Below are 12,771 nucleotides of genomic sequence, written 5' to 3' on the forward strand. Positions count from 1 at the left end.
CTTGAATACAAACGCGTTTACTCACGCGATAAAACTATTGGATTTTCCTATATGTTTTAATTAGAACTGCGAACGTACGGGAGTATGTGAGGTGTGAGTGTGTGATATGTATGTTTGTAAGATGTGTGCGTCAAAGATGTGTGTCTTTGTGCTTGTTTTGCTTTACTGAAGGTAAAAATTTTCCAAAAGTACTATTTGTAGCTAAAGAATACACGATTCGCCATTCATTGTGCCTTCTACTAAACTGCTTGCTGTTAAGCTAATTACAAATCGTGCGCTTCTCCTGGGACATTAGTTAGTTCCTTCCTACTACTCTTCACTGTATATTTTAGCAAGAGAAAAGCGGAGAAAGAGGTAAATGTGTGTGTATTTGGTTTTTCATAAGCGCGCGTTCCCCTGTCCATAACTGCTTCGTCCTCTTTCTCAAGACTACCTCTGCTTGGTTCCCCATAGAATATTAATTCGTTTGAACTCCACCTTTTTAGTCAGCCAGTCAACACTCTAAGCAACCTTTTTCACTTCATACATGCTCCCGTAAAAAACTTGGTGGCGCTGTTGAAAGCAATTTTATGTAAACAAATTTTGGCAACCGCATTATTGCCAACCGTAAATTTCAATCTGCGGCTCTCGAATTTTAGACACCACATTTTCTGTGCGAACCGCAAAGACGGAGTGTCCTTACACAAATCTTTGAAGATGTATCCGGAAGCAACTAAGACCAAACACTGACGCCTATTATTATTATTATTATTATTATATCTGCATTAAAGTGCCATTTCGCTGTAATCAGCGATAAGTTGAGGATAAGAACAAAAATTTTCTTACCCTTCACTACATTTTCGGCAGAGTTAGTGGCTTTATTTAAAAACATCTATTATGCTACCTTTTGTCCAAAATTCAATACTAAGCCTGTCTAAGATAAAAACCTGAACCTGTTCCGTTGCATGAAACAACCAGATTTTTGTCATCTTTCCTGTTCCAATTAAGTAGTGACAATTAACCACAAACCGGAAGTATCCATATATTAATGTCTTTATGTTCTTCTTGATGTCTTAACGTCTTCTTCTTCTTCTTGATCTTTAAACTTAACGAAAGTGTTAAATAAACTTATGACTTATTCCGCAGGACGCAGTAAAACTTGGATTTCGTGAACTTTCATAGAGTAATACAAATGTAATATATAACTAAATTAATAATTATTGGGCTGCGATTTAAGTATCGCAAAAATAAAAAATTTAACCCACTAAACAGTTTTCTTTTCAGTTTCAAGAGAGATTGAGTGGTTCAATATCAGTTAGATATCAAATTCAGTATGGAGAAGTCAAACAATTCATATAAAGAAAAAAAGAAAAAGGGAAGAAACAAATCATAAAAAAGTTATGTTCATCTTTGTTCGGTTCGATTCTAGCTAATGCATAAATATTACGAAGCACTTAGTCGTTTATAAACACATCAGTTAGCTGCTTGAGATAATTTTTCCACCGATCTCCGACATTGGCATAAGAAATATTCCACCAAATTTTAAATTACTGTTTACTACAAAATATTATTTACAGTTATTTACTCTTCAAGATGTGGTTAAGGGTTAATCAGGCCTATTGCCAATATTGTCAACCAGCACCTGTGAACTATTTCTAACGGGATCATAAATGTAAAACATTTAACAAAATGGGATATTTCATTTCGATGGTCTATAACCAACTTAAACCTGACAATGCAAATGTGTTTTGAGAAATACGCACAAAAATTGTGCTGTATATTTAGGCGTAAACCATATTTTTTATCATAGTGTTTGTAACCTCGTATCAAATTTGGTATTCCATATTAATACTAAAAAAAAAGTCTTAACTATCAATTTCGTTACAAAGTAAGATTGGTAAGCAACGACAATCACAAAGAAAAAGTGCCTCGTGAAGACTCTGTTATGTTGCTCAGAATACGGCCGTAACTCTCGGTAGTTTTATGAATAGAATCATTTTTGGCAGTTCGCCAAAATGATTCATACATCTGCCACGAATAATATTTGATGTCCAATAGCGAATCCATCAGATAGTTTGAAAGATGTTTTCTTTGAAAGCCCTTATACGTTATCATTAACTGTCTTTATTTAAAAAGGTCGTGAATTACCCCCTTTAAACAAGGATTTGAACAGCCAAACGAACTAAGACTCTTGCGAAACCGGCACGTTTAAAAGTTATTATAGTATAATTTATTTTTAGTTGAAATAAACCAATACTGTGTTGCCAGGATCTTGTTCTATTATCAAAATGTATGTTGTTAATGCATTAGACTTCATGTGGTTGTGTGGCCATTTGCGTGTTGCAAATCATTCGGTTAGGCTAACTCTATTTTGATCTTTTATGTTCGATATAAGCGCATTGTATGACCAGAGCAAGTATGTTTGTCTACCTATTGTAACAAAAGGGCTTTTTTTTGTATGTGCCTTTATATAAATGTGGATTATTCATATCATATCAATCTATCTATATATCTATATATATATACAGTACAGTTCACCGTAAGCTTCTAAAATTTTGTAACTCAGGAGAAAAGAACACAAAATCAATCTTACTCTACGTTTAAAAATGCGTATATATTTGATATCAAGACTTTCTTTCATTCATTATTGAGAAAATGCCTTTGGAATTTAATTCTATTTTTATCGATTTTCTTCGTATTATGTTCTGAACATTTTTTACTTCAATATTGTTTCCTTAAGGTTTTTTTCTAAGAAGGCTCAGTCAGTTTTGTTTTTTTCTAGAAATTAATACAACATCAATTTAGTTGTTAGTCAGCCGGGAAAAAATTGATTTTGATATTTCTGCATGAGTGCAACTTATGCTGTGTCAATATGCGTACTCGTGTGTGCTGTGTGGAAATATTTTAGTCGACATAAAACGAAAACGTTTGCGAGAGGGGAGGGGTTCCGATTCATAGATACACCTAACATCGCGATTATGAAAAATAACAAATAAAATAGTTATGTTTGGCTTGGTGTCAGTCCTGAATAATCACATCAGGGAAAAACTATAAATCGCAAAGACTTTCGTTAATTATTGCTTTGTCGACAGGTTGATCGAAATTATTGTCATTCTTAGTTTTTGAAGAATTCTAACAAATACCAAAGATAAAGGTCACACATAGTTAAACTTGCTTGCTGACCTACTCCAAAAATATACTTATCAGCTTTTAGTTATTTATCTTAACTCTTACAACGTAATAAGTGAAGCACAGACAAAAGTTATACTGGCGACTGTGACTAAATTGGCTCAGCGTCTTACGCTGATAATACATATTTTTATATATATATCAATATTCAGACGCTAATTTTTAGGCTTAACAACTGGCAAGCAAAAAAATTAAAAACATGAAGACCTATCAAGTCTAGATTTATCTTCGGCACTTTCGTGATTTTAGGAACAAAACCTGCCCAAATGGTCAAACAACTGACTTTCTTATTAAAATTGTCGACAATAGCCAAATGACAATAAAATTAAGATGGGGATAATTTTATTTCATGCGTACATACACTCGCTTAACTATGCGTCTCTTTAAGGCATGAAATTGTTAGGCAACCAACCAAGAAACAAAAAAAACTGTCATTCATATTAAACAATACTGACATTCTTTGAAGAGTGTCACAGCATATTATATGCTTGATTGGGTTTCATGCCACAAAAACAACAGCTAAACGCAATAGCATCACATATACAACAAAATAACGAATAGTCTTCTAAAGATTGTATTCTACAAAAAAACCAAAACTAAAGGGAGAGGAACATTTTAAACATGGCTAAACACGGAATCTGTAAGAGTTATGTTAATATCTAAGGAGCTTACTCGTCATTAGATCGCTCTGAAACGAAGGTTTTCAGCTGAATTATCACAAAATACATAAATATCTATCCTAGATGATTGATCTTATGTGGTTTCAATTCCTTTGAAATTCGACGAGGGAGTTTTGTCCTTAAATGTTTGTGTAAAAATTAATTTATAAATATATCTTCTGATCGGTGTTCAAACATTGCTGCTACGCCTTTTCTTCATTCGCTTGCGCAAAATCAAAATGCTTTCTAGAGTACTTGCAGCTATACTAGGTAGATGGAACGTTTAGTTTTGGCGCCTCGACAACTACGATTAAAGCACATTGTATTCGGGGGCAGAGATCCCAAGTTTTATATAAATAGAAGCCATAATTACGCTATTTTTCACAAAGTCTTAAAATTGCGCAAACTAAATAAAATGAAAACGGCATTTGCTAAGCATGCAATTGTCCATATCAAGAAACTCGATAAGGATGATGTCATTCATTTGGATAATGCTCAAACTTAAACCAGTTTTACATTCAGCTATTTCGACGACAAGAATAAAAACGAAAACAGAAGAAGCAGCCACGATTGTATCGATCACATCTGCACCCATAATAACAACATCAAAAATAAGAAAAAACATAGCAACAATGAGGACAAACAACTTTGTCATCGTCAATAATAGAAGAAACATCAACTATAGAAAAAACAATAGAAGCACTAATAACAACTACAGAAATGTCAAAACCAGTACACCAATGAAAAATAATAAAAGAAGCAAGAAAAATAATTACAATATTTATTCTAGATGTGCTATATAACACATCACTCAAAAAGTCTCGGTTGAGACAGATATGTGGCAACGCTGTCCAAAGATCTATCTATCAATTTCCAGGTTGCGAGTTTAGTTGCCTCTGTTTTGTAATTTTCAAAACAAAGGATAGAAAATATTTCATGTGTTGATCAAAAATTGTTACCTGACAGAAAAAAATACTGTTCAAATTTACCACTACACTATGGTTCTATATACCACTTTTCTTGGCCAAAGGTATTAAAAATTAAAAGAACACTGTTTTTTCAGTACAATTTAAAATTTTGATATCTTTTTTGTATTCCTTCAAGAAAGAAAGCAAATTAAGCGCAAAAATATTTATATTTGGAATTTTGAATATTATACACATTTTTGCGTACGTATTAAATGTTTATTAAGGTTCAATTTAAATTCAATTCATCATCAAGAATTGCTCAATTTTGTACACAGCAGTAGCCTTGTCTTAAATCGTAAATCGATGTAAACATTTTCAAAAACTAAACACTTCAAACTAATTATGGTTTTTGATTTCTAGCTTAACAGTCTTAAACAAAACTTTTAAATCTTAGAAAACTTATCATATAAAATAAATTCGAAAAATTTATATGGCTTCTGTAAAAAGTGTTTTTTTTTTGTAGCGTTAACATTTTGTATATTTTGTATCACATAATTGATGTAGTTCCCATCACCTTTCATGATCAACTTTTTTTTCGCGCGCTTTGTTTCCAGTTAGACCAAACAATTGGAAAATATACTATAAAACGACGAACGCAATTCTAACTACAAATGCAACAAATAGTTTCAAATTCGACGACTTCTTATGTAATTGTAAATTATTACGACAAAAAAAACGTTTTTTGTTGTCTTGGATTATCCGCTATCAGATTTCAATAATAAGAGTAGAGTCGAATGTCTAAAAATTTGCTTTTCGCCAAGAAAAGTGTCGTGTAGGACCATAGTGCATTCGCTTAAAAAGTGTTACAGCAACTCTTCACTGTCGAAACCAACAATTTATTGATGGTTTGCTAATTTTGAACAAGTCCTAAGGACTTCGATAACACTGCACGTTCTCGTCGTCCGAATTCGGCAGTGGTTCCAGAAAACGTAATTATCGTAAAATTATTTAAGAACAACGAAAAGTGAAGTTGTCTGAGCTGGCATCCTAAACATATCAAAAGGCAACTCATCCACCATTTGGCATGATCTATTGTCTATCCCAAGAGAATGTAGCGTTGGCTCACCTTTGACAACAATGTATTCATGATTTAAAGTGCTGTTTGGCACTACTTCGGCAATATAAAAAACATTTTTTCATGCATTACGTGACAATGGATTAAACGTGGATTAGTTACTACTCCCCAGAGACAAATCAGCAGCCATCCGACTGTAAGCGAATGTTCGGAATGTTCATGATACATGATATGTATGATAGGAAGTTGCGTAAATAATTCGGAAATGTCGGTCTGTGTCAAGACTTTTTCCCAAATAAAAAAAAAAAATTTGCTCATTTGCTATGTAAATGCTTGAAAAGTGCGGGACAAAATCGACGAATTCTGACAAGGTTTTCAAAACCCTATGTTGCACCATATTTGTACTTCTGAAATTTGGTCGTTTCGTGATTATTTTGATGGTTTATTTAATCAGAGAAAGTCATTTGTTTGCGTCATGGCACTGGTGTTATCGCATATATTAAACTTATGGTAGGATAATTGAGTACATATTCATTGATCTAAAAAGAGATTTTGATAGTCTTAATAGTAGTAATGACATTACTGAGAGTAGGCTTACAGATGCGTTGGGATTGTACGAATTAACGTTTGTTAATTCTATAACGCCAACACATTTCTCTGTCAATTTTGCTACTGTGCTTGATTTATTTCTGTTTAACATTCAATGTGATGTATGAACAGTTAGGTTTACCGAATTTTTCTGAACAAGCTCTGATGTTCATGACATACATTTTTCAGTTGCTTGTGTCCAATAGGCGTTAGTGAGTTCAAAAATATCAATTACAATAGATTTGAAGCAGCAAGTAATGTAAATTCAACACTTTGCAATTGATGCACACATGCCCATTAGCTCATATAATATATTCTCCACATTTGGTTCAATTACCATATCAACTTAATCACAGTTAGAAGCAAGGGTTTAGAAAGTTTAGAGGCGCTTTCGAAGTAACGCCTTCTATGATCATTTTAAAGTTGCACGTCGGAGAGTGTCGTACACATTCAGCCGTAAAGATTAATTTTTGTGGCTGTAAATTTCGTTTCTATCTTACCGCCTTGTAAAACTCTCTAAGCATCCCCAAAAGGCATGCATCTTCCCATTTGTTAATGAACTGGAAGTGTTCGACGTTATGTTACCATTAACATTACAATGTCAAAGCCATTGATCCTAAATTTATAAAGATAATGCACCCAAAAATTCTTAACCCTGTCACTTACATCTTTATTGAAATTAACATGCGATTTCCTTGCTTGTTAAAAATTAGCGAAAGTTAATGAAGCATATGGATCCGTTGCTGTTTTACTTTTTCTAACTAAAGCCTTCGAATGACTATTACATAATCAATTCGCTGGATATCTGGTTCAAAGTAGACCAAAATGAGGCATTATTTCTGGTGCTGTTAGACCATCATTATTCATTCGACTCGCTTGTCCCGCTTACAGTATAAATTAAAATACAGACATTATTCAGTTTTGTCCCCTTCAGGGGTAACCTTATACTATCATATCTTTTAAGCATGTATCAATGTGTGTATGCCAACGATGGTTCCTCGTACAGCTTTGTGTGAAAAGCGACAAGCACCGCAGAAAACGTTATTATTGTCATTATACATTAACGGCTTCCCAAACTGTTTAATGTGGGTAGCATGTATAACTAGATTTCAATTGCCAGTTGAATAGTATTGACACCAGTTCTACAAAATAAACAATGACATTATTGTCAAGTTAGATGGGCCTGATGTTGGGAAACAGCAGACACGGTAAAAGAACTGGAAATAATCTTCAGCAGATTTTTATTTTGATCCAACCATATTAAGAGAACAATAAGCAAAGTATATGAAATATTTAAAGTCATGTGGCTCACACACTAGCTTATTCGGTCACATAGTAGGACAAAAAGGATCTAATCGCAGTGCTTCATTATAGATACGAGCTGTAAAAGAATTGCAACTACGCATCCAAACAAGGGCTCGTAAAAATCGGAGACAATATTGCTCGTTACATGTATTGCTTAAAAGAAACGAAGGAGTTGATATCCAAGTCAATCGGTTACTTAATGTGTCTTTTGCCGATTTATTAAAATGTAGAACACGGTTGCTTATAACCAATAGTAGAAAAATCGGAATTTCTGCAGAAATTGTGGGGGAATGCTTGAGGAATATAAAGCAGCGGTAGTTTTAAGTTAAAGTTGAACCGATAGCCTGTGTTGCTCAATTTTTTTTTTTTTTAATCGACGAATTTATTTCATTAGTCTAAAATAGTAATAATAAGTTAAGTTTTGTGTTAAGTTTAGTTTAATTTTTATGTTAGCTTTATTTAGCACTTTGCTTGCTTTATTAATTTCACATAGAGAATCTAATAAGGAGAAAATACGGAGTCAATATCAGACTCCAAACTGAAAGCTTTGCTTTTTAAAGGTCATAGTTTGGAAAGATGGAAAAAGGTAAAATTTTTTGATAACTCGTGTACTCATATTGCTAAATGTGCAACTTAGTCTAACGACCGTGATAAGATAACTATGAAATCACGCTTGGCTTCCTAGGCAATGTTTTGAGGATGTCATCGTAATTTAAATCGATCGAAATATAAGAGGATTAATTTTGTTTTATAAATTTTTTGATGCTTATTTCCACGCATCACGAGGGCGTGAAATCTGGCAAGAAGCTCCGTATATTTTTATATAACTTTCCCGTGAACTCTATTGATTCATGAGATATTTGGATTTTATTTCATCCATTTTAACAAATATATATTTTCCTTTGGCCTAAACGAAAGTAAACGAAAAGAGGTAGTTTTTCGATTGCTTTAAGTATTGGTTTGCAACTCTCCCATCTCAACGTTAACAAGATTACCTTTGACGACGGCCGGGCCCAAGTAATTTTACTAATTTCGTATCAAGCGCTGCATAAAGAAACAATTGTTTTTTAGTTAACGTATGCATATAAATGGCTCCTTAATATACATCATCTTCCTCTATACATCCATGCAAACATACATATACACACATACCAATAAGTATGTATGTAGGTATACATATATATATATATATATATATATATATATATAGGTACAGGTATATATAAGGTTTATGTATATGTATATATATATATAGGTATATATAAGGTATATATATATATATGTGTATAGGTATATATAATATATATATACTTTATATATATACCTATATATACCCATATATATATATTTTTATAATATTTGTCTTTTAGAGCAAATTATTTTGAAATCCGATTTGGATTCGAATATTTATAATAACGTATATAACTTGACCGCAATTGGCTCAACAGGAGGGTTACAATTACGCATCTGCGGAAGGAGGCGATCGTACACAATGCGTGTGCAAAGATGTAAACACAGATTTAAGTAAGAGAAACGAAAAGGTAAGGATTTGCGAAGAATTTATGTTAACAATTTGTCAACCGAACGAAGCACTACCAAATTAAAAAATAAAGTACTAAGTAAAGGTACATGTAATAGTTTATGTTTGCATATATATATGTAGATTGAAGCAAAAACACATGCTTGACTACCTTAGTTTGCATTTACTTCGAGTTGTGAGTGATTATATAATTACATTGTTAATGAAAAGCATGCGAATTTTTCGCAAAAATTTAGACAAAAAGGCAAACCAATTCCCTGCTGTTCGTGCTTGTATATTTCACATGTATAAAGGAAATCCAATTGCTAACACAATAGAAATTTACAAATTGCATACAATTTTTCTTTGTAACGAAGAGACGGATAGAAGGGCAAAGGACCAGAAAGAGGGGCATTTAGAAAAGAAAAATGTTCTATCGCAATAATTTACGTTCGTCACTCTGGAGAGAAACGATCGAACGGACTGTAACACATGCCAATTTTTTTTATTTAACACAGGACACAAAGTCCTGTGATCTGGGACGATTGTAAATAAAAACGGTATTACACAAAACTACCCGCTGTTGTGTTGCAATTACTTAAAAATCCATTATTGTTTTGTTTAGAACTAGCCACTCTCAGCAGAAATTCTTCTGTTCTCTTTTTTTTGTCTTTTTTCATTACATTTACAGGGCTTAATATTTGAATGAGTTTCGCACTTAATTTTTTTAGCTCTACATCAGTATATTCCACTGCTGTTTAAGGATGCTATACAAATTTCCCAAATTGACATTTAAATGAAATTTCCATTAAAATTTTGAACAGAGACTAAAGAAAAATACGTCGAGATGTGTATACGCATAATGGAGTAGTGCCATTTAAAGTACTAAATGTTTTCTGATAAATCATAATAACAATATTACTCTCTTATTACTTTTAAAAACTATCATTCGAACATCTGAAATACTTTTGCAAAGAGTTTTAGGAATTTTGAAGAATATTATTAAGTGATGGTTTATTAATACTCTAATGTAATCAAAAATCAAGTAAAGTATTGTATAACAGAAATATTCTTGATTATAAAATATGTTATGCAAACTAGGTGTGAACTATTTAAACTTAACGGCACTAGGATTAACTACAAGGGGGTCAAGAATGTTTCTGGTATAAACCATCGTACAATTATGGTGCATGTATGTACTTTTTCTATGTTTGTCTACACGATTTTTCACTTTGACATTTTCCAGTTGATTCATCATCACTTAATTGTGCAGAAACCTACACTCTGTTCGACTTCAAAACTTGTTAACGCTCAATATGAACTCAGTGCTGTGAAATACCAGTCTAAACCCGTAAAAAAGTTAAATTCATAAAATTTGCTTTCTCCCGTGGACGATTACTTCCGTTATCAACATTTTCACGATAAAACATTTCAAAAAGTTTTTCGCTGCGTAACTGATTGCAAATACGTGTGTGCGATTATAGGTATCAGCTGGTTCATTAAGTAGGTTACCCAGATGGTTTATAGTTACGATTTGCATTGTCGTGGATAACAGCCAGCTGCGCTTGTCCCTTTTAAAATTCACAGAGCTATCTCCAACCGTTACAAATACGTTAAGTAATTTCTACCATGTCATATATCTTAAATTAACCATGAAGCTTTTTGCTCAATTTTATTGCAAGCATTCCATGCACATTTTTAAATATAAATCTCAAAATATAAATAAAAGCGCACACTTGCCTTTTATAGTCCAAGTCCATGGAAGCAGATTATTGGAAAATTGGTTTTCCTGCTCGAAATCAGATGTTAGCACATTTCTACTACCAAAAAAAAATTTGGCTTATGGCTTAAAATAAATATTGAAGTAATATTGTATAACCATTTAAAGATTGGAGCAGCAATTGGACAACTTATTTGCTTACAATTGTGTCGGGTAGAGACCCGCCTCGAGGTGAATAAAATTTCCTCACATCATCGGCAATAAAAAAATATTTTGAATTCTTGTGTTGCAATGCACTCATAGTTAATGGTGTAAGCTTTAGCGCAATAGAAAGTCGTAATGATATTTTTAGAATCTAGAGTATCGATTAGCATCAATCTAGCGGAAACCGACAAACAGAAAAGAAACAAGTAGATAGGGTAAAACTCTGACAACATGCACAAGATATCAAAAATATTTTAAAAATATTAGATATATTCAATTTGAATCATAAATTTATTTAATTTAAAAAATTTGATTCAGACAACATTTTCTCTTTATCGCCTTACTGTTCCTACCTTAGAGTTGTGTCTATGCTCCAAGGTAACCAGATGAAGATGATTGATAATTGAACGGCGCTAAAACATGATTACAAAAATTTAACGTACATAAGAAATGGAACTATAGATAAAAATAAAATCATGATTATGTTATATATAATGCCAAAAATAATTTTTATTAAACGTAATAACACCACTCATTATTCTTGATATTTCTTAACCCTTAAAAATGATCAGAAAACACTAAATTTGTTGCGGGCTCACTGCTTCGGGCTCACTGCTGACCCCGAACACCAACCCCACACACTTAAGACACTAAAATGATTACGAAAAATTTTAGAGACATTGCAAGATATACAATGCATGCTAACGTTATGAACAAGTAATATGAAATATTGAATCAATATATAAACAAAATTCAAGGCCAAAATATCAATTCCATGCTATCCTTATAGTAATTTAAAAATTTTTCGCAAACTTCCATATTTATACTTCGATTTTTCAAGCCAAATAAAAGATATGAATGGCCCTATTCGTTGCCACATTTACTGAGAGATTATTGCCCCGGCTCGAAAAGATAATATTCTGTTTCTTACATGTAAAGAGGATAAAGTCTTCCAACATTTAAAAAATTTCTTTTCATGTATATACTTTACGGTCGTGCCACCAATTCGATTTATTTGCCTACAAATTTCCAGTAATATGAAATTGGTAATAATGCTTGGGGTCATTTCGCACTACATATCTTGCACATGTTTTTAAACCCCCCATAAGTGTCTTTCTCTCCCGTTGTCTCTGTCTCTCTTTGACTAGTTTTATAGTTTGTTTTTAAAATCTCCGGGTTATTTCTATTGTTCAGACCACTCAACTGATCACATAAATTTTATCAAAATAACGATGACGACAATAATGATGACAATGAAGTAGCACCATTAACAATAACTGACATTTATGCATTGTGACAACGGTTGACATTATTTCTATTGTCATTCTTACTCTGTTAAGTGATGTCATTATTAGTTATATACGTACAAACTACAATATAAAGGGAAGTCAAGGAAAACATTTGTAAAAGTCATTTTAACTATTATCCGCTTTATATTGTTAACAAGCAAGATATCGAACTTTTTCTATCGCACAATTGCATGACGATCGCATTTAAAATATATGCGATGCAATGATTTTTAAACTTGTATATCAGATTTATAAGCATCTTTGTAGTTATACCCAGTTCTTTGAAAGGATACCACTATCTTCAATAATTTGGATTTGACCTTCTACAGAAATTAG

At 32.6% G+C, this 12,771-nt stretch overlaps 1 protein-coding gene across 7 annotated transcripts in view; it reads right to left on the reverse strand.

Annotated features, from left to right (window-relative positions):
* LOC119643534 (paired box protein Pax-6) overlaps positions 1-12,771 on the reverse strand; it is a 116,697-nt gene that overhangs the window by 91,812 nt on the left and 12,114 nt on the right. The window lies entirely within an intron of this gene.

This window comes from Glossina fuscipes, unplaced genomic scaffold (assembly GCF_014805625.2).
Source record: "Glossina fuscipes isolate IAEA_lab_2018 unplaced genomic scaffold, Yale_Gfus_2 61185, whole genome shotgun sequence".
In the NCBI taxonomy this organism is placed as follows: domain Eukaryota; kingdom Metazoa; phylum Arthropoda; class Insecta; order Diptera; family Glossinidae; genus Glossina; species Glossina fuscipes.